At 40.3% G+C, this 22638-nt stretch overlaps 1 protein-coding gene across 4 annotated transcripts in view; it reads left to right on the top strand.

The window, feature by feature from the left end:
• Window positions 1–22638, top strand: part of sgms2a (sphingomyelin synthase 2a) — a 93885-nt gene that overhangs the window by 14501 nt on the left and 56746 nt on the right. Inside the window, exon 1 of one of the 4 annotated variants that reach the window (XM_059965381.1) lies at window positions 5869–5994. The exons of the other annotated variants lie outside the window; for them this stretch is intronic. The gene's annotated coding sequence lies outside the window, so the exon portion shown is untranslated. Of the gene's footprint in view, window positions 1–5868; window positions 5995–22638 lie in introns of those variants that run through there. 4 annotated transcript variants of the gene reach the window in all.

The raw sequence follows: 22638 nt of genomic DNA, 5'->3' as shown, positions 1-22638 counted from the left end.
TTACCAATGCAAATGGTTTATCTTCCTCTGTGGGATAATATTTTTCTTGTCAAGGGGGTCACTCTGCTTGGCAGGTGAAACAATCTCACGTTCTGGGCCACCTCTGTGATGGTTGTAAAAGTTGACTCTGGAACTGCAGGAAGTGATTTCAGCAGTTCTGGATACTGTTCTTCTGGGCATGTTAGCATTTTCATTTAACTCTATTTTACTCTTGATATGTTTAACTTTTCCATTGCCATCCTTGAACACTGCTGTGGCCTCATCCTGTACCTTTCTGAATTTGCAGTCTGTTGACTATTGTAGGTGATGTGGCTGCAAATGGTGGATGGATCTCCAATCAAGTTGTAGTTGTTTCAGCCAATCACACCCCCATAACATTGATCCTTCTGTTTTTACCACATACAAGCCCAATGTGACTTGTTGGTTGTCATATTTCACTGTTAGGTATGTTATTCTCACAGAAATGATCTTTTCCATATATATGTTCTTAGTTGGGTATCTGCAGTATCTTTGAAATGACACTCAAACTTATTGTGTGGAGTGACTGAAACAGCTTAGCCAGTGTCCAATTCCATTTTAATTAATTTGCCATTCACTTCTGGTGTAAGCCATATTGCTTCTCAATCTTTAGTTTTCACATTTTAAATCTCAAGGCTGTCCAATCCTGTGTCACTCTCATCCTAGCAGATTTTTCATCAACAGCGTGCAGCTTAGTGCCTCTGTTGAAACTGCAACCTAACTTTTTATCTTTTGCTCTTCTTCACTGTAATGGACTCTGCTTACAAAACCTAAAGCGTGGTGGCATAATGATGTTTGCTATTTATGTACTTCATACATATAACAATAATGAATTATTTAACCAGCAAAGAATGCTTAATCAAACAACATATTTACAATATTACTGAAACATTGCTGAAGTAGTAACTACACAACAATGAGGACACTTCAATAAGTCTTACTTTGCCACTAGATAAAGCCCTGTAATTCTCTGCCCTGCCTTCATTTCATATCTACTCCCCTTTTGATTAATTCCGCTTCCATCTGCAGTATCTCTTGTGTCTGTCTCCACAAATCATTTCTTGCCTGGAGGTTCTAGCATTGTCTGCCTGTCTTTATTACCCATTTATTTTATCTGTTAACAAGAGGGTTCTGTGATCAGCCAGCTTATAAAGACCAGCTGAAAGTCAATAAACTACAGATACTGGAAAGCTAAAATGCTGACGTTATCCAGCAAGTTTGATGTATCAGTGAAGAGAGAAACATAATTAACAGCAGGACAGAATAAACCTGGGATAGCAATGAGGTCCAGAAACTGCCCTTCCCAAGGCCATTACCAGCCAGTCTCAAGATGCTCCTCCATGTCAAAGTAGCATGTCCTTTTACTGCTGACATAAAACAACACATTTCATAATACGTATGTCTGTAATGAAAGCCTAATTCTGATTCTGAGCTCAGTATTATCAGGGTGGATAAGAGGAAGGCATCTATATTTTCCTGTGCCGCCCAGTATTTGCCACTAAGAAAATATCAGTCCCATAGAATTTATCCATGCCAAAAGCAATAGCTTCTTTGCATGTTTCCTACTTTCTTCTCTCTCAATTCCTATCTTCTCTAATCCCATCCCCAATCCTAGCTCTCCCCTACATACTAGAGATATTTACCATAGAACCATGGAAGATTACAGCATGGAAACAGGCCTTTTGGCCCTTCTTGGCTGTGCCGAACCATTTTTCTGCCTAGTCCCACTGACCGGCACCTGAACCATATCCATATCTCTCCATACACCGCATTTACCACTTCATCTGGTAACTCATTCCATATTCCCACCGCTCTCTGTGTGAAGAAGCCCCCCCCCCCCAATGTTCCCCTTAAACTTTTCCTCCTTCACCCTTAACCCATGTCGTCTGGTTTTTTTCTCCCCAAGCCTCAGTGGAAAAAGCCTGCTTGTATTCCCTTTATCCATACCCATCATAATTTTATACACCTCTATCAAGTCTCCCCTCATTCTTCTACGCTCCAGGGAATAAAATCCTAACCTATTCAACCTTTCTCTGTAACTCAGTTTCTCAAGTCCTGGCAACATCCTTGTAAACCTTCTCTGCACTCTTTCAACCTTATTTATATCCTTCCTGTAATTCGGTGACCAAAATTGCACACAATACTCCAAGTTCGGCCTCACCAATGCCTTATACAACCTCACCATAATATTCCAACTCTAATACTCAATAATTTACAGTAATCATTTAATTTGCATGTCTTTAGGTTGTGGGGGAAAGGGGAGCATCAAGATAAAACCCCTTGTGGTCATAGAATGTACAAATTCCACACAGACTGCACCAGGGGTCAGGATTAAACCAAGTCGCTGCACGTTTGGGCCAACAGCTCTGCAAACTGCACCACTGTGCCACATTCTGCTCCCTCCATCTCTCTGCAGCAGAACTTGGTTGTTCGGTTGAGTAACCAGGAAAGGGCTACTGTAAAAGTGTAACTTGATTGGAACCATGGAGAGCCAACAGCATTCAGCCTTGGGCTGCAATTACTCTTGTCTGACCTCACTGAACAAGCGCTATTTGTAAGCGAAGGTGACATTGGCTGGTGTAAGACTTGGATTGCATCAGCTGTCGCTTGATGGAAAATTTTCACTTAGTTGCTAAAATGTCCAATGAAGCCATAAGTTATTGGAGGGGGAGGTGGTAGGAATTTGTTATAGAGTACAGCCACAGCAAGAGAACTAGTTAAAATAAAACAATAACACATTGTTGTGTTGTAGAATGCTTCACGTTGTGTAGTCTTTGACCTGATCCAGTCATTCACCCATTTCATTTTGTGCGTGTTTTCTTTAATTCCCATTGTAAATTAAAATGTATCAAGTACTGTAATGTAATGAAATATTACAATTTGAGTTGGTGGTTCAGCTGCTCATCTTCATATCTCCTAGTGTCTCTACCATTCCCATCTTGTTTAGAATCACGATTCAAATATTTGAGAACAGGCACTTAAAGTGAGAGGAGGGACATTTATAGTAGCTATGGGGGTGGGAGCGAACTGCCAGGGGTAGTGTTAGGAGCAAATATGATAGTGGTGCGTAAGAGAATTTTGGATTGGCACAAGAATTGGGAGGGATATGGACCATGTCCAGACAAGAGAAATTGATTTAATTTATCATCATTGTTGGCATAGTCACTGTAGGCCGAAAGGCCTTTTTTGTGCTGTATTGATGTTCTTTCTCTTATGAAATTTAATCTCTTCAATTTTTCATCCTGTTAAACACTCAGTGGCCACTTTATTAGGTACAGGGGTGGGACCTGGTGTGGTCTACATCTTCTGTTGCCCATTTACTTCAAGGTTCAATGTTCTGTGAATTCAGAGTTGCTCTTCAGTACACCACTGTTATAAGCCATGGCTATTCGAGTTGCTGTCATCTTCCTATCAGCTTGAACCAGTCCGGCCATTCTCTTCTCAACTGCCTCACTAACAAGGCTTTTTTCACCCAGAAAATTATCACTCACTGTATGCTTTTTCTGTTTTGGTGATGAAAACATCATGCATCAATCCCTACAAACTCTTGTGTGTGAAAAATATCAGGAGATCAGTAGTTTCTGAGATACTCTAACCATCCCATCTGGTATCAGCGATCATTCCATGGTCTAAGTCACTTAGATCACATTCCTTCTCCATTCTGATGTTTGTTCTGAACAACAACTGAACCTCTTGACCACATCAGCATGCTTTTATGTACTGAGTTCCTGCCAAATGATTAGATATATGCATTAACAAGCAGATTTATAGGTATACCTAATAAAGTGGACATTGAATGTAGATCTTTCCTTTAGTTCCCTTCTGTCTTCTCCATCACTCTCTAAATCCTGATCCTGCACTTGTTTAAAACTTGTGCCTCTAACTTTTTGTTTGAAAGGCCACTGACCATTAACTCTGTTTCTGCCCCACCAGAGAGGCTTTAGTATTCCTATAGCTCATTCATAAAATATTTGCTTATTGGTGATAATCAGCACATAAATAAAATATTGAATGAATGCCATTTAATTGTATTTGTTACGTTTTTCACATAATACCTCAGCAAAAGGAAGTTCAGTTTGAATATTTTTTTTAAAAGCTGTCAGTTTATTTATATTCCCAAAGCATTTTATAGTTTTGGGATTGGCCCGTCATTTTGCAAGAATTTTTACATTAATTACTTAGTGATTGAAACTGAAAGAATAATTCCAAGCATGTAGTAATTGATATCAGTGAACAAGAGGGCTCAGATTGAAAGGAAAACTAAAATAAATTGCAATGATCTACCCTCATCCCCACTTTATTAGACACACCTGTATATATGCTCATTAATGCAATTATCTAATCAGGCAAACAAGGCAGCGGCTCAATGTATTATCCTCATAGAGGGATCAGAAGTGGAGAGAGCGAGTAACTTCAGGTTTTTGGGCGTCAATATCTTTCAGGATCTAACCTGGTCGGAACATATTGATGAAGTTATAAAGAGGCAAGACAGCAGCTATATTTCACTAGGAACTTGAGATTTGGTTTGTCACCTAAAACTCTTGAGAACTTCTACAGATGTACAGTGGAGAGCATTCTGACAGGCTGCATCACAGTCTGGTATGGGGGGGGGGGGTGTTCTACTGTAAAGGATCGAAAGAAGCTGCAGAAAGTTGTAAAATTATTTAGCTCCATCTTGGGTACTAGCCTCCGTAGTATGCAAGACACCTTCAAGGAGCGGTGCCTCAGAAATGGGGTGCCCACGATTAAGGACCCCATCACCCAGGACATGGTCACTTCTCATTGTTACCATTAGGAAGGAGGTACAGAAGCCTGAGGCACACACTCAGTGTTTGGGGAACAACTTCTTTCCCTCTGCCATAGGGAATTTTTTTTTTAATTCTATTTTTGCACTATATTAATTTAACTATTTAATATGTGTATATAATATTTTACCATAATTGATTTATTTTCTATATTAATATGTATTTCATTTTACTGCTACCACTAAGTTAATAAGTTTTACGACATATGCTGGTGATATTAAACTTCATTCTGATTCCATTATATAGTATCTCTAGTGACTTTACAAAATCACAAAGCACTTTTTGGAACACATTCTTTTAGAAGTGTAAAATAGGAAATGTGACAGCTAATTGACACACAGCAAGCTCCAATAAAACTGGTAGGATAATGTTTTGTATTTGCCATTATGGATATTGGCTAGAGTACCAGGGAAAGGGACTTCTCTCATCCCTTCTTATCGATCCATTTGTTACCAATAGCTTCTTTTCCTTCTCTCTCCTATTTATTTGTTACAGTGCCACTTGCCAGCCTCAAGTAAACTAGGGAAACACCAGCTATACCTCTTCACTCTCTTTGATTTTTAGTCAAATTGCACCATGTTGTGCTAGCTATGTAGAAATTTCCTTCAATTATATGTTAGTAGATCAAAGCTGGTATGGTTTAAGTATCATTATGAACTCCATTCCCTATCCATTGTCCCTTCAGCCTACTAAATTGGTGCTAATGTAGGGTTATGTAATTGGGAGAAATGTACATAACTTATAACCACTGACGCTGAATTGGGGTTTCACTTTAAGAGACTGATCTGATGTGGTGACATTGTTACATGAAGAGAATTTTAGCCCTCTTTTGTGTTTAGGTGTTGGAGTTCAGTAAAATGTGTTATCGGTTTCATTAAAAATAAAACACCTTACTTTGTTATATTTGCGAAAACATACAGTAACCATCAAGCACATCTTTGTGCTCATTTTACATTAATGTATTCTCACCACATTTCCAATATTTTCCATTCCCTTCACTCCACCCTTACTCCCAGATTCTACAACTTCCCTGCACACCAGGGCAATTCACCGAGGCCGGGTAAACGAAAGGTCGTCATCTCTGGGATGAGGGAGGAGAAACCAAAGCACCTGGAGGAAATCCACACAGTCACAGTGAGGACGTGCAGACTCTGCACCAACAGTGCCAGAGGTCAGGACTGAACATCAGCCTCTGGCACTGTAAGAGTAGCAACTCTACTCATTTTGTAACCTCTTTCTTCCTCTCCCTCTCTGGCAGCTGTGTGGTAACGTGAACCCGACTGGATGTAACCTAGTGGTCAGATTTGATGGCATTATGAGTTTTAAGCTATCAATCTATGACATCACATGCACATCTAAAACATCCAACTCTATCTTTGCCTCAGCTCAATTGCTCTTAATGCTTTCACCAGAATCTACATGACCAACAGCATTATTCTCTTTGTATAATGGGGTCATTTGAAACTCTAAATTCCCTGTTTTGTCCTTGCATCAAATCTATATCTTTCCTTGAAGCTTGCATCATCTTTACGTGCCTTTATCAGTAAGAGCATTGAATATAGGAGCTGGGGTAAGCTGCACCTCCAGTATGATATAGTTATATTAATTAGATGTAACTAAACTGGAAAGACTACAAAGAAGATAGAATCTTGGAAGCAGGCACTTCAGCCCAACTCAACCATATTGCCCACCTGCCTGTGTTTGGCCATTTATAGGAATGTTGCCAGAACTCGAAGGGTCAGAGTTACACGGAGAGACAGGGCAGACATAGATTTTAAAAGGAACACAAGGGGCCTGTTCTTTATGCAGAGGGTGGTGCATGTTTGGAACAAGGAAGTTGATGAGGCAGCTACAGTAACAACATTTAAAAGACACTTGCAGACATACGTGGAAATGAAAGGTATAGCAGGCAAATGGGATTAGTTTAGATAGGCATTTTGGTTGTATGGATGAATTAGGCCATAGGGCCTATTCCGTACTGTATAACTCTATGACTATAACTGCTAATTACATTGACTACGTAACACATTGGTATATTTTTAAGAAAGGTTCTTGTAGTTCTTTTCAAACTTCTCCATCCTTAAATATCTCTGCAATTTCCTCCAGCCCTACAATGCTTTGAGTCTCTGCAATCCTCGAACTTCTTGGTCAACCCCAGAATTAATACTCTTTTCATACACCTGGAGTGAGGTGAGCAATTTGATGAAAATTCATCAATTAGCTGGTGAAAAGACATACCTTAACAACCAATATTTGTGCTTGTCAGTTGCTGATAAGAAATGGGAGCATAGTGGTTAGCACAACACTTTACAATACCACCAAACGGGGTTTAATTCCCGCTGCTCTTTGTAAGAAGTATATATGTTCTCCCAAGACCGTGTGGATTTCCTCCAGGTGCTCAGGTTTCCTCCCACAGTTCAAAGATGTACCAGTTGGCAGGTTAATTGATCATTGTAAATTGTCCCATGATTAGGCCAGGGTTAAAATGGGAGTTGCTGGGCTATGCGGCTCGAATGGCCTATTCTGCACTGTGCCTCAATAAATAAATCAAATAACAATTAGTGAAATGGTAATAGTAAGAAATAAGTAAGGTGGGTATACAAGGTTTTCCCCATGTGGAGATGGGATTACAACCTGGAGTTCACAGAGCCCTCGGTTAATGCCCCATGACATAAAAAAGGTCGGAACCCCTGGTCTAAAACAAGGGATACCTACCTCAAAATAAGACTCAACCATTCCGGATTGACATGAGAAGAAATTTCTTCACCCAGAGAGTGAATGTTTGCAATTCTCAACCTAATACGCTAGTGAGTGATTGAGATGGGGATTGGTGGATTTGTTTTTAGATGTTAACGGAACTGCTGAGTATGATGTTACCGCAGAGATGTAGAATTGAGTTATTGCTTAGTGGAACAGGTACAAAGGCTGCTATAACTTATGTAGGAAGCGTTATGAAGGACACTCTCAATTTATTACTGACAGCTTTATTGGTTGTTTTCAAATCCCTTCGTGGTCTTGCCCCTCAATATATCTGTAATGCCCTCCAGTTCTATAATCCACTGACATATCCACACTTCTCTAACCCTGACCTTGATCAAACCCAAATATAATCCTTCTGTCATATATCTGAAGTAAGATTATTATTTTTACTGAGATCCAATTAACCATATAAGGACTTCTCAAGACTACTAAGCCCTGATTCTAGTTTGCATTTGATCGTTGCATGACTGATCTCCAGTTCTGGTTTGCTTCTTTCTACTTTGGCTTGGGTGCTTAGAGCCAGATGTTCATAAGAAGTGAAATTCAGAATTTCAGATGTGCATGATGCACTCATATAATTCTCATTTATTGCATGCAACAGGGAACTAATCTCTGCCTCTGGGTGTTTAATACATTTCTGAGGGACCCTGGGGACATTGCTTAGTCATTTAGATGTTGGAGTATTGCCAGATGAATTGAAATTGATTTATTATTGTCACAGGCATTGAGATATAGTGAAAAGCTTATCTTGCATACTGATCAAATCATTACACAGCGCATTGGGGTAGAACAAAATAAAACAATAACTATGCAGAATAAAATGTAACAGCTACAGAGAAAGTGAAGTGTGTAAATAATAAACAGTAAGATCATAATGAGGTAGATTGTGAGGTCAAGAGTCTCTCTTATCATACTAGGAAACCAACTAATGTTCTTATAAAAGATGGGTAGAAGCTGTCCTTGAGCCTGGTGGTGGGGCTCATAGATGAGGGGAAAGAGAAGATGTCTGGGGAAAGTGGGATCTTTGACTATGCTGCCTGCTTCATTGAGGCATCAAGAATTATAGAGCTTAGAGGGGAGGCCTTTGAGTGCTTAGAACGGAGGCTGGTTTCTGTGATGTACTGAGCTGTATTCACCAGATTCTTGTGGTCATGCTTGGAGCAGTTGGTATACTAGGCAGGGTGCTTCCTATGGTACATCAGTAAAAATTGGTAAGTTAGGAATCATTGGTAAAGATGCTACTGAAAGTAGTATAACTCAAGTTTTGCTAATGTTGATTAAAACTCGTAATTTGGTGATTGATTCTGACCTAAACTCCCAGTCAGTCATTGCATTACCGCTTATGTATCAACACTTCCTTTCTTTCTTTTTAAATTTTTTTATTAGTCTTAAACAAACATAAATGAAACATGAATACAAAATGTTTGAGAGTACATAATTAATAGTTTAAATAGACATTCAGATATGTAATAATAGAAATATATAACCTCTCAAACCCAGAACATTAATGAACAAAGAAGTAAAAAGAGAAAAAAAAAGAAAAACCCCCCCCAAAAAAAGAGAGAAAAAAAAGCAAAAAAAAACACTAACCAACATGGGTCATTGAATAATATTAAGTACATTTACAGTAGTGCCAATAACTCCGAACCTCCATCCAATCGATTAAGGATAATATAAGTAAGGTTTAGGAAAAGACAATTCAACTCATGTGAAAATGTTGAATAAAAGGTCTCCAAGTTTCTTCAAATTTAACTGAAGGTTCAAAAACCACACTTCTAATTTTTTCTAAACTCAAACAAGAAATAGTTTGAGAAAACCACTGAAATACAGTTGGAGGATTAATTTCTTTCCAATTCAATAAAATAGATCTTCTAGCCATTAATGTAACAAATGCAATCATTCGTTGAGATGAAGCAGATAAACGATTATTATCCGTCATTGGTAAACCAAAAATTGCAGTAAGAGGATGCGGTTGAAAATTAATATTTAAGACTTTTGAAATAATACTGAAAATATCTTTCCAATAATTTTGTAAACAAGGACAAGACCAGAACATGTGAGTCAATGAAGCAACATCAGAATGACATCTATCACAGGTTGGGTTAAGATGAGAATAAAACACTTCCTATTGAGGTGTGCTTATGACTTTAAAAAACATATAGGTGCAGTATACTCTGCAGTAAATTTTGTGAGCTGCATAACCTCTTAAACAAGTTGATTGAAAAGTTATCACTGATTAGCAGCATTTGAACCTGTTTAGAACATAGAACAAAGAAATCTACAGCACATTACAGGCCCTTCGGCCCACAATATAAGTTACTCTAGAAACTGCCTAGAATTTCTCTGCTGCTTAGCCCTCTACATTTCTGAGCTCATGAACCTGTCTATGTTGTGTAAGTTATGATATTTAATTGATTGCCAAATAACTATAAAATAAAATGGAGAGAGAAAGAATTATAGCTTTAAGGGAAAGTTTGTATTGCAGGAGTATTTTAAAAAAGTAACACCTGATGGGATAAGACTATAGTGGCATACAAAAGTTTAGGCATCCCTGGTCAAAATTTCTGTTACTGTGAATAGCTAAGTGAGTAAAGGATTACCTGATTACCAAAAGGCATCAAGTTAAAGATGACACATTTCTTTAATGCTTTAAGCAAGATTACTTTTTTATTTCCATCTTTTACAATTTCAAAATAACAGAACAGGAAAAGGGCCCAAAGCAAAATTTGTGCACCCTGCATGGACAGTACTTAGGCTACATCCACACTAGACTGGATAATTTCGAAAATTCCAGTTTCGTGTAAAAACGATAGGCATTTGCCGACTACATTTTTTTAAAAATACACGTTTTTAAAAATATCTCTTTCCACATTGAAACGGAGATTTCGGCGAATCTCCTCCTACTGCGCATGCACAGGACACATCTACCGAAAACAAGCGACACGTTTGGTGTTGAATCTCACCGTGAAAGACGGTGAGTGTTTGTTCAGTTACAGACTAGAAAAGCTTAAATGATGGACAGCTGTTGGCTCTTGCGCAGGAAGATTTAAAAGTAAATAAAACAAATACTGAAGTGTATGGAGGCAACTGACAGGGAGTTCACGGACTGTATGACCCGGCTGACAACGAACATTGAAAAACTGACGAACTCTGTTGCATTAATAAAGCACCTTGTTAAGTGTGTAAAACATATCTGCATCAATGTTACCTTGTATTTCCATACAATGTTACATTAGGCTGTTACATATCTATTGTCAGAGAAGTACTTGCATAAATAGGTAAACAATCCTTCATACAAGCAGAGACAGAAGACAGGGTAAAGTGAGTATACTTATTTATTCAGTAAGTTATGGGTCACAGAATTTGGTGAGTACATTTCTAACTCTTCTGGCTTCAGTCTCGTTGCCATCTGTTCTGAAATTGTTAGTTTGTGTTCAAGAAAAAAATGAAATGGCAAGCTGCCGTCTGACAGCGTTTTCAGATTTTTCCAGTTACCCCATCCACACTGATCTGCCCGAGCGCCGTTTTCAGAAATAGACATCCTGGAAAGCTGTTCTGAAAAGCTCCGGTTTCAGGGGATGAAAATGCCATTTTAGTGTGGACAGAGGGTAAAAACAAAGAGAAAAAGCTTCAGTTATGGATTTATCCGGTGTAGTGTGGACGTAGCCTCATTAACAACCCCTTTGGCAAGTATCACAGCTTGTAAACACTTTCTGTTGCCAGCTAAGAATCTTTCAATTCTTGTTTGAGGGATCTGGCACATTCTTCCTTGTAAAAGGCTTCTAGTTCTGTGAGATACTTGGGCCGTCTTGCATCCACTGCTCTTTTGAGGTCTATCCACAGATTTTCAATGATGTTTAGGTTGGGGGACTGTGAGGACCAGGGCAAAACCTTCAGCTTGCGCCTCTTGAGGTAGTCCATCGTGGTTTTGAGGTGTGTTTAGGATCATTATCTTGTTGTAGAAGCCATCCTCTTTTCATCTTCAGCTTTTTTACAGACGATGTGATGTTTGCTTCCAGAATTTGCTGGTATTTAATTGAATTCATTCTTCCCTCTACTAGTGAAATGATCCCCGTGCCACTGGCTGCAACACAAGCCCAAAGCACCCTCGTGCTTCACAGTTGATGTTCTTTTCATGAAATTCTACACCCTTTTATCTCCAAACATACCTTTGCTCATTGCGGCCAAAAAGTTCTATTTTAACTTCATCAGTCCACAAGACTTGTTTCCAAAATGCATCAAGCTTGTTTAGATGTTCCTTTGCAAACTTATGACACTGAATTTTGTGGTGAGGATGTAGGAAAGGTTTTCTTCTGATGACTCTTCCACGAAGGTCATATTTGTGAAGGTGTCGCTGCACAGTAGAACAGTGCACCACCACTCCAGAGTCTGCTAAATCATCCTTAAGGTCTTTTGCAGTCAAACGGGGGTTTTGATTTGCCTTTCTAGCAATCCTACGAACAGTTATCTTGGAAAGTTTTCTTGGTCTTCCAGACCTCAACTTGACCTCCATCATTCTTGTTAACTGCCATTTTGTAATGACATTACGAACTGAGGAAACAGCTACCTAACACTTTGCTATCTTCTTATAGCCTTCTCCTGCTTTGTGGGCATCACTTATTTTAATTTTTAGAGTGCTAAGCAGCTACTTAGAGGAGCCCATGGCTGCTGGTGGTTGGGACAAGGTTTGAGGAGTCAGGGTATTTATAAAGCTTTGAAATTTGCATCACCTGTCCTTTCCTAACAATGACTGTGAACAAGCCAGAGCCCTAACAAGCTAATTAAGATCTGAGACCTTGGTAAAAGTTATCTCTTGGGGTGCCCAAACTTTTCCATGGTGCTCCTTTCCCGTTTTTCGCTCTAAAATTGTACAAAACAAAAATAATGCACTAATCTTACTTAAAATGTTGAAAAGAATGTTTCACGTTTAACGTTATGACTTTTGGAGATCAGTTTGTCTTCTACTCACTTAACTATTCACAGTAACAGAAATTTTGACCAGGGGTGCCCAAACATTTGCATGCCACTGTATATACATCTCAAATTTTCAGGATTACAGGCATGGTTTGTCAGTAATTTTAATTGCTTAGAGTTTGACTTTCTTGGTATGTTCTGGATCTGAATATTTCCTGTGTCTTTAGTGGGTATCATGTTGGTTAGTGCAATTTGTTCCAAAGGTCTCTTCTGTGAGAGTTCATTGTCACGCAATCTCCAAAGACTCCAGGCAACTCAGATGGCAACTTCATAAGCATAACCATACTCAAGTGTAATGTCCCAGTCCTTACAGTTTACTGGATTACTGTTTCAGTTTTTTTTCGGATTATTTTTGAATGTGTTTTAATGCTGAGTTACATACACTGTATTTTCCAGTTCACACATGCTTTGTAATTCTTCAGTCTAGTTGGTTAATTAAGTGCATTTGGAGGAGACTACAGCCGAACCTGTGAAGTAATAACAATGCACGATGGCTGCTTATAGTTACTGCAGAGTCTGACTCGTTAGTGCTTTCTTTATTTTTTTCTCCTCTCTTTTCCCTCTTGCACATGCTTCCGTTCTCTCTTGTGCATGCTGTCTATCTCAGCCTTTACCACTTCCTCATTCTTTATTAGGTATTAACTAGTTTCTACTGCATAGGTTGAGCCTTATCAGATAAGTCCATCCACATTCTTGTTTAAAACCAACATAGGCAGTATGTTGTTACTGAAACTGAGCAAGGGAGCCTTACATTTATTATAAGACTGTTCACAATGGAAAGATTTTTTAATGAAATTACTAATAATTTCAGTATGCTACATTTGTACATGGTGAAATTTGGTGTATATTATCTTGCAGGGTCATCTGATGGTATTTAAAACATTAAGAGTAAATATAATGAAACATATTCCTGGGTATGACTCTAACCTGAAACCAGTGAGGTCCTAGCTCATCCAGCTTCTCTGTCTTAAGTTCAGTTACTGAACCTGTCGGACCTGCCTTTGGCTTTCGCTCATACCCTGAGCAGGAACCCTTGCAGGTGCTACTGTTCCAGGTCAGAGCGGCCCTGGGAGCAATTTAGTCATTCATTGCTCCCAGGGCCGCTCTGACCCGGAACAGTAGCACCTGCAAGGGTTCCTGCTCAGGGTATGAGCGAAAGCCAAAGGCAGGTCCGACAGGTTCAGTAACTGAACTTATGACAGAGAAGCCGGATGAGCTAGGACCTCAAATGACAGCAGCTTATAATACAGGCGGGTGATCATTTGGGAAAAGAAATAGCGACTTCTTTAGTTCGCCCAACGGAAGGCAATAGCAAATTACTATTGCTAGATACTAGGTTTCCTAGAATCTATTTGCTAAGAGAACCATGGTTAAACTCACAAAATGTATCGCACAACAACAGCATCAAGAGCATCTTCAAGACAATTCTGAGAATTGACCCGAAACAGGAGTGTGTGGGCCATGGTAGTCAAAGCTCAAACTAGGCATGGCACCTGATGATTATGATGATGATAATGAAACAGTTTGATGGGGGAAATCAGGAAAGACACACTATCATTTAAATTGTGTTTTATGTCATCTCAGAATGCTTTAGAACAGTCATCTAAAGGCGTAGTCACCATTGAACTGTAGGAATAGATTTCTTCACAAGGATCTTGTAAATATTAAAGTGTTAATGAGCTGATCATCTGTTTGAGTAATATTAGACCAGATATAAAATTTGGTCATCTCACAGAGACTTCTTCTGTTTTTTCAGGTGTGTGTTATTGGATATTTCTAGCTTACCTGGAGTATCAGCCAAGAGCCACATTTAATTTTATTTCCAAAACACACCTCCTTCAATCTAATAGTGTTCCTTAAGCACCGTAATGAAGGTTCAATCTTAGTTTTGGTGTTGAATCCCTAGAGTGGGTTCTCAAATCCTCTGACTGGAGGAGCAAATATTTCCCACAGATCCATGACCACTGCATAAAGATTTAAAATTAAACCATATCTCCAAAGCACTTTTTTCACACACAGGTTAATAGAAGTCTGGAATTCTCTCACCCAAAAGACTAGATTTCAGCTCAATTGGAATTTTCAATTTTGTTAGGTTGGGATGTGAAGGGAAATATTAAAACTGCTGGTAAATAGAATCAGAATCAAGTTTATTATCACCGGCACGTAATGTGAAATTTGTTAACTTAGCATCAGCAGATCAATGCAATACTTAATACAGAAGAGAAAAAAATAATAATAATAAATAAGTAAGTAAATCAATTACAGCATATGTACATTCAATAGATTTTTTAAAACGTGCAAAAAACAGAAATACTGTATATTAAAAAAGTGAGGTAGTGTCCAAGGGTCAAATGTTTATTTAGGAATTGAATGGCAGAGGGGAAGAAGCTGTTCCTGAATCACTGGGTGTGTGCTTTCAAGCTTCTGCACCTCTTACCTGTTGGTAACAGTGAGAAAAGGACATGCCCTGGGTGCTGGAGGTCCTTAATGATGGACGCTGCCTTTCTGAGACACCACTCCTTGAAGATGTCCTGGGTACTTTGTAGGCTAGTAACCAAGATGGAACTGACTAGATTTACAACCCTCTGCAGCTTCTTTCGGTCTGTGCAGTTGCTCCCCCATGCCAGACAGTGATGCAGCCTGTCAGAATACTCTCCATGGTACAACTATAGAAGTTTTTGAGTGTATTTGTTGTCATGCCAAATCTCTTCAAACTCCTAATGTAGCCGCTATCTTGCCTTCTTTATAACTACATCGGTTTGTTGGGACCAGATTAGATCCTCAGAGATCTAGACACCCGGGAACTTAAAACTGCTCACTCTCTCTACTTCTGATCCTTTTATAAGGATTGGTATGCGTTCCTTCATCTTACCCTTCCTGAAGTCCACAATCAGATTATTCCCACAAGTCAAATTTTATTGAAAACAGTGCATTCCAGGAATAGCACACTTAAAGTGAACATAGGCTTTTCTTCCCAAGGACAGGATATGATGCCAAATTCCATCAGGTGTGTCACTTTGCCAGGCATATACAGGTCCTATTCAAGGAGGTGAAGATGAAAAAAAGCAGATGCCAGAAAACCGAAACAGAAAAGCACTGGAATAACTCAGCAGGTAAGGCAACATTTGGGGGAACAGTCACCATTTTGGGGCTATGACCCTTCGTTGGAACTCAAACGAGGATCACAGACCCAAAATGGTGGCTGTTTTTTTCCCCGCCGATGCTGCCTCTTTTCCCGCAGATGCTGTGTGACCTGCTAAATTTATCCAGCATTTCAGTTTCTATTCAAGAAAGTCATCATTTACCTTTTATGGATATGTCTGTATGTGTTTATTTCAATTTTATTTTGAGTTTGCATTGGTTATGGTCAGTAGTTGTACAACTTGGCATAGTTCCAAACTGAGTTTATAGCACTCTTCTCCATAAGTTATCTAGTTAACATCTAAAATGAAAATCTAGATAAGATTATTGTTTTAGTTTCCATTAGGGTGATAACTTGTGGGCACAGCTAAGCACACCACAAATTGGACCTTTCCTCCCTGGGCTCTGCTTGCTTTTCTCACTGCCGTTGTAAAGCAGTCAACATAATCAAAGACCCACCCTCCCCAGATGTCCTCTCTTCTCCTTCCTTTTATTCAGGCAGAAGATACAAATGTCTGAAATCATGTAGCACCAGGCTCAAGGACACCTTCTATGTTGTTCTTATGAGACTATTGGATGACCTCCTAGTAAAATAAGATAGAATCTTGACCTCATCATCTACCTTATTATGATCTTACCAGTACCTACACTTTACTTTCTCTGTAATTGTAACTCTGTAAAAAATAAAAAATAAACCATAATTCTCCCTCTTTTCACTAAAGAGCCGATAACTTAAAAAGGTGAAGATAATGCTGCTTTGTTGGTTCCAGTGCTTTTCCTCTGCCAGATGGTTTGGCTTCATTTCTCCTTCAAATGGGGCACATTTGTTCAATCCATTCCCCAAAATACATCACTGCTCCTTCTTATGGGACATTTTTCAATGTCACAAAAACTTTAGTAGTCCAGTATCACAGAGTGAGATTTCATTAACTGATAATGGTGAGTTTAATCCAGTTCTACTATATTTATTTTAATAGAAACATAGAAACACAATACAGGCCCTTTGGCCCTCAAAGTTGTGCCGAACACATCCCTACCTTAGAAATCACTAGGGTTACCTCTAGCCCTCTGTTTTACTAAGCTCCATGTACCTATCTAAAAGCCTCTTAAAAGATCCTATCGAATCCGCCTCCACCACCACTGCCAGCAGCCCATTCCATGCAGTCACCACTCTCCGAATAAAAAACTTACCCCTAACATCTCCTCTGTACTTACTCCCCAGCACCTTAAACCTGTGTCCTCTTGTGGCAACCATTCCATCCCTGGGAAAAAGCCTCTGACTATCCACTCAATCAATGCCGCTCATCATCTTATACAACTCTATCAGGTCACCTCTCATCGTCCGTCGCTCCAAAGAGAAAAGGCCAAGTTCCCTCTACCTATTTTCATAAGGCATGCTCCCCAATCCAGGCAACAACCTTGTAAATCTCCTCTGCACCCTTTCTATGGCTTCCACATCCTTCCTGTAGTGAGGCGACCAGAACTGAGCACAGTACTCTGTGGGGTCTGATCTGGGTCCTATATAGCTGCAACATTTCCTCTCGGCTCCTAAATTCTATTCCACAATTGGTGAAGGCCAATACATCATAAGCCTTCTTAACCAGAGAGTCAACCTGCTCAGCTGCTTTGAGTGTCCTATGGACTCAAACCCCAAGATCCCTCTGATCTTCCACACTGCCAAGAGTCTTGCCATTAATAATATATTCTGCCATCATAATTAACCTATCAAAATAAACCACATCACGCTTATCTGAATTGAAATCCATCTGCCACTTCTCAGCCCAGTTTTGCATACTATCAATGTCTTGCTAGGATACTATCAATGTCTTGCTATCATACTATCAATATCAACTTTGACAGCCTTCCACAACACCTCCAACCTTTGTGTCATCAGCAAACTTATGAATCCATCCCTCCACTTCCTCATCCAAGTCATTTATAAAACTCATTAAGAGTAGGTGTCCCAGAACAGATCCCTGAGGCACTCCACTGGTCACTGACCTCCAAATGACAGTATGACCTGTCTACAAACACACTTTGCCTTCTGTGGGCAAGCCATTTCTGGATCCACAAAGCAGTGTCCCCTTGGATCCCATGCCTGCTTATTTTCTCAATAAGTCTTGCGTGAGGTATCTTATCAAATGCCTTGCTTAAATGCATATACACTACATCTACTGCTCTTCCTGCATCAATGTGTTTAGTCACATCCTCAAAAAATTCAATCAGGCTCGCAAGGCATGACCTGCCCTTTACAAAGCCATGCAGATTACTCCTAATCATATTATACTTCTCCAAATGTTCATAAATTCTGCCTCTCAGGATCTTCTCCATCAACTTACCAACCACTGAGGTGAGTCTCACTGGTCTATAATTTCCTGGGCTATCTCTACTCCCTTTCTTGAATAAAGGAACAACATCCTCAACCCTCCAATCCTCCGGAACCTCTCCCATCCTCATTGATGATGCAAAGATCATCGCTAGAGGCTCAGCAGTCTCCTTCCTTGCCTCCCACAGTAGCCTAAGGTCTGTTCCTGGTGACCTATCCAACTTGTTGCTTTCCAAAAGCTCCAGCACATCCTCTTTTTTTAATATCTACATGCTCAAGCTTTTCAGTCCACTGCAAGTCATCACTACAGTCACTAAGATCCTTTTCCATAGTGAATACTGAGGTAAAGTATTCATTAAGTGCCTCTGCTATTTCCTCCGGTTCCATACATACTTTCCCACTGTCACACTTGATAGGTCCTATTAGGTCCTATTCTTTCACATCTTATCCTCTTGCTCTTCACATACTTGTAGAATGTCTTGGGGTTTTCCTTAAATCTGCCAGTTAAGGCCTTCTCATGGTCCCTTCTGGCTCTCCTAATTTCCTTCTTAAGCTCCTTCCTGTTAGCCTTATAATCTTCTAGATCTCTAACATTACCTAGCTCTCTGAACCTTTTCTAAGCTTTTCTCTTCTTGACTAGATTTATTACAGCCTTTGTACACCACTGTTCCTGTACCCTATCATAACTTCCCTGTCTCATTGGAACGTACTTATACAGAGCTCTAGACATTCTTAAGCTCCTTCCTGCTAGCCTTATAATCTTCGAGACTCCTATCATTACCTAACTTTTTTTAACCTTTCATAAGCTCTTCTTTTCTTCTTGACTAGATTTACAACAGCCTTTGTACACCATGGATCTTGTACCTTACCATCCTTTCCATGTCTCATTGGAATGTACCTGCTCAGAATCTCACGCAAATGTTTGCCACTTTTCTTCTGTACATTTCCCTGGGAACATCTGTTTCCATCTTAATCCTCAAATTTCCTGCCTGATAGCCTCATAATACCCTTTACTCCAATTAAACGCTTTTCTAACTTGTCTGTTCCTATCTCTCTCCAACGCTATTGTAATGGAGATAGAATTATGATCACTATCCCGAAAATGCTCTCCAACTGAGAGATCTGACACCTGACCAGGTTCATTTCCCAATACCAAATCAAGTACAGCCTCTCCTCTTGTAGGCCTATCTACATATTGTGTCAAGAAACCTTCCTGAACACACCTAACAAACTCCACCCCATCTAAACCCCTCACTCTAGGGAGATTCCAATTGATAATTGGGAAATTAAAATCTCCCATCACAACAACTCTGTTATTATTACACCTTTCCAGGATCTGTTTCCCTATCTGCTCCCCGATATCCCTGTTTCTATTAGACAGCCTATAAAAAACACCTAGTAAAGTTATTGACCCCTTCCTGTTCCTAACCTCCACCCACAGAGACTCCGTGGCATCCATTATCTCTGATCAACAATGCCATGCTCCCACCTCTTTTCCCTCCCTCCCTGTCTTTTCCAAAACATCTAAAACCCGGCACTTGAAGTAATCATTCCTGTCCCTGAGCCATCCAAGTCTCTGTAATGGCCACCACATCGTATCTCCAAGTACTGATTCACACTCTAAGCTCATCCGCTTTGTTCACAACACTCCTTGCATTAAAATAGACACATCTCAAACCATCGGTCTGAGCGCATCCTTTCTCTATCTCCTGCCTATCTTCCCTCTCACACTGTCTATAAGATTTCTCTATTTGTGAGCTAACCTCCTCTTCCCCAGTCTCTTCAGTTTGATTCCCATCCCCCAACAATTCTAGTTTAAACTCTTCCCAGTAGCCTTAGCAAACCTCCCCGCCAGGATATTGGTCCCCCTGGGATTCAAGTGCAACCCATCCTTTTTGTACAGGTCACACCTGCTCCAAAAGAGGTCCCAATGATCCAGAAATCTGAATCCCTGCCTCATACTCCAATCCCTCAGCCATACATTTATCCTCCACCTCATTGTATTCCTATTCTTGCTGTTGCGTGGCACAGGCAGTAATCCAGAGATTACTACCTTTGGGGTCCTGTTTCTCAACTTCATTCCTAGTTCCCTGTAGTCTTTTTCCAGGACCTTTTCCCTTTTCCTACCTATGTCATTGGTACCAATATGTACCACGACCTCTTGCTGTTCTCCCTCCCACCGCAGAATATTGTGGACGCAATCTGAAACCTCCCGGCCCCTTGCACCTGGGAGGCAAACTACCATCTGAGTTTCTTTCCTGCATCCAGTTAGGGGGCCTGTCTGACCCCATAACTATAGTGTTCCCTATCACTACTTCCTTCCTCTTCCTTTCCCTACCCTTCTGAGCCACAGGGCCAAACTCTGTGCCAGAGGCATGGCCACTGTCGCTTCCTCCAGGTAGGCTGTTCCCCCCCCCCCCAACAGTACTCAAAGAGGAGTACTTATTGTCAAGGGATACAGCCACAGGGGCACTGTCTTATACCTGACTCTTGCCCTTCCCTCTCCTGACTGTGACCCACCTGTCTATCTCCCGTGGCCCTAGTGTGACCACCTGCCAATACTCCTCTCTATCTCCTCCTCCCTCTCCCTCCCTGACCAGGCAAAGGTGCATCTCCATTCCCTAACGCGGTCCCTCAGGAGCTGCAGCTCGACACACCTGGTGCAAATATGGCCGTCCGAGAGGCTGGGAGACTCCAGGACCCCCCACATCTGACACCGAGCATAGAAAACAGGCCTTACACACATACGTCCTACCTCGCCTCGTCCCGTTACTGCCTAAGCCCGTTGAGCCAAAGCCCTACCACAGTGCTGCCTCTCACTCTGCCGCCCGTTCCGACGCTGCCTGCTGGATATGGCGGCCTTCTTTTTAAACCTTTCGTGTTCTACTGGCTAATGAAAAATTAGCTTAGGTGAATGCCCTATGGTAATGCTGGGAAGCCAGAATGGTATTCCAATGTGCTACTCAGGAATTGGTACACTGTTGGAGGAGTTGAGTTTCAAATGTTACACCGTTACCCTCTCCCATGGACTTAAAAATCACCCATGAGACATTCCTAGGAAGATCAGAAGCCTCCCAGTGTGTGAAAAATATCTACTTTCTGAAACAGAATAATTGATCTATTTATTTTGCTGTTTGGCTTTCTATATGCCCCAGCAATGACTGCTTTTTCACTAGTGCTTCAGTTGATGTGAAGTGTTTTGGGATGTATTGAGGACATTATCTTGACAGGGTTATTGATAATTTTGTCATGTTATTGTTGAGTGCTGGTGAGTTGTCATTGACTCATGGCGGCCCTATGGATCTCGGTTTTCATGGCAAGATACGGAAGTAGATTGCCAAGCCTTTCTATTGCACAGATACTACTGCTGCCTAGGTTGGGACACAGCCTGATTCGAACTCAGAACTATCCACCTTGAAGTCCAGTGCTGATAGCACTATGCATCATACCTATAGAGTCATACCCTATGGAAGTTAGGACCTCTGCCCCAACTTGGCTACACCAACCAAGATGTCTGTCCAGGCTAGTCCGATTTCATTGCATTTGATCCATAACCCTCTAAACATGTTCTATCCATGTACTTGTCCAAAATGTCTTTTAAACATAATTGTACTTATTCACAATTGTAATTGTGAATGCACTTCACTTAAAGCATTTTAGTTCATACTGATTCTTTTTCTTATTATGGAGACCTTATGACAACCATGAGCATGTGTAACCAGTATCTAAATTGCCACAGAAGAAGTGCAAGTGTCTCTCTTCTAAATTTTTTGGTGTTCTGAACTGGGAATTTTCTGTGGAACTGGTTTCATTGGTTAATATTATCAGAAGGTCACATTACAAAGCAGCTCTGGTGCTGAAAATTTGGACCAGAAATCCAAAAGCCTCCTTTTGCATTTAAAAACATGTTTCAAGTCTTTTGTTGATGATCAGCTTGGGCTCATTTTAAAATGATTCAGATTCTGATTGATTTATTTTCATACCCACCAGGGTGCAACGAAATTCCTTGCTGATGTGAAGCTCACAGAGTGAATAGTGTACATGGTTATAACAAATACAATGAATACAAAACAGCAGAATGGTACAATTGTCCAGATTGAGATAGTACAAACTGAAATGCTGAAGGGATAACAGTGGAAGAGATAGGATTAAGGGGTTGGCAGCACCACCAGGAAGAGAGTGTGAAAGAGGCGATTGGTTCAGGGATCTGACATCAGTGGGGAGGAGTCTTCAAGCTCCTGGAAGGTAAGAGAGAGAAGAGGGTGGTCACGATGCATGTATCTCTGCACATTTTCTATTTCTTTTTCTCTCTGCTGGTTGCCTCAGTGCTACCTGTTTCCTTGCGCATGTGACCATTGATCCTCAATGATTAGAAATCAGAGCATTGAGTATAGGAGTTGGGATGTAATGTTAAAATTGTACAAGGCATTGGTGAGGCCAAATTTGGAGGATTGTGTACAGTTCTGGTCACCGAATTATAGGAAAGATGTCAACAAATTAGAGAGAGTACAGAGGAGATTTACTAGAATGTTACCTGGGTTTCAGCACCTAAGTTACAGAGAAAGGTTGAACAAGTTAGGTCTTTATTCTCTGGAGCATAGAAGGCTGAGGGGG

The sequence above is a fragment of the Hypanus sabinus genome, chromosome 3 (assembly GCF_030144855.1).
Source record: "Hypanus sabinus isolate sHypSab1 chromosome 3, sHypSab1.hap1, whole genome shotgun sequence".
Classification (NCBI taxonomy): Eukaryota; Metazoa; Chordata; class Chondrichthyes; order Myliobatiformes; family Dasyatidae; genus Hypanus; species Hypanus sabinus.
Note: the sequence above shows the minus strand (reverse complement) of the source record. Positions and strands in the feature narration are given on the sequence as shown.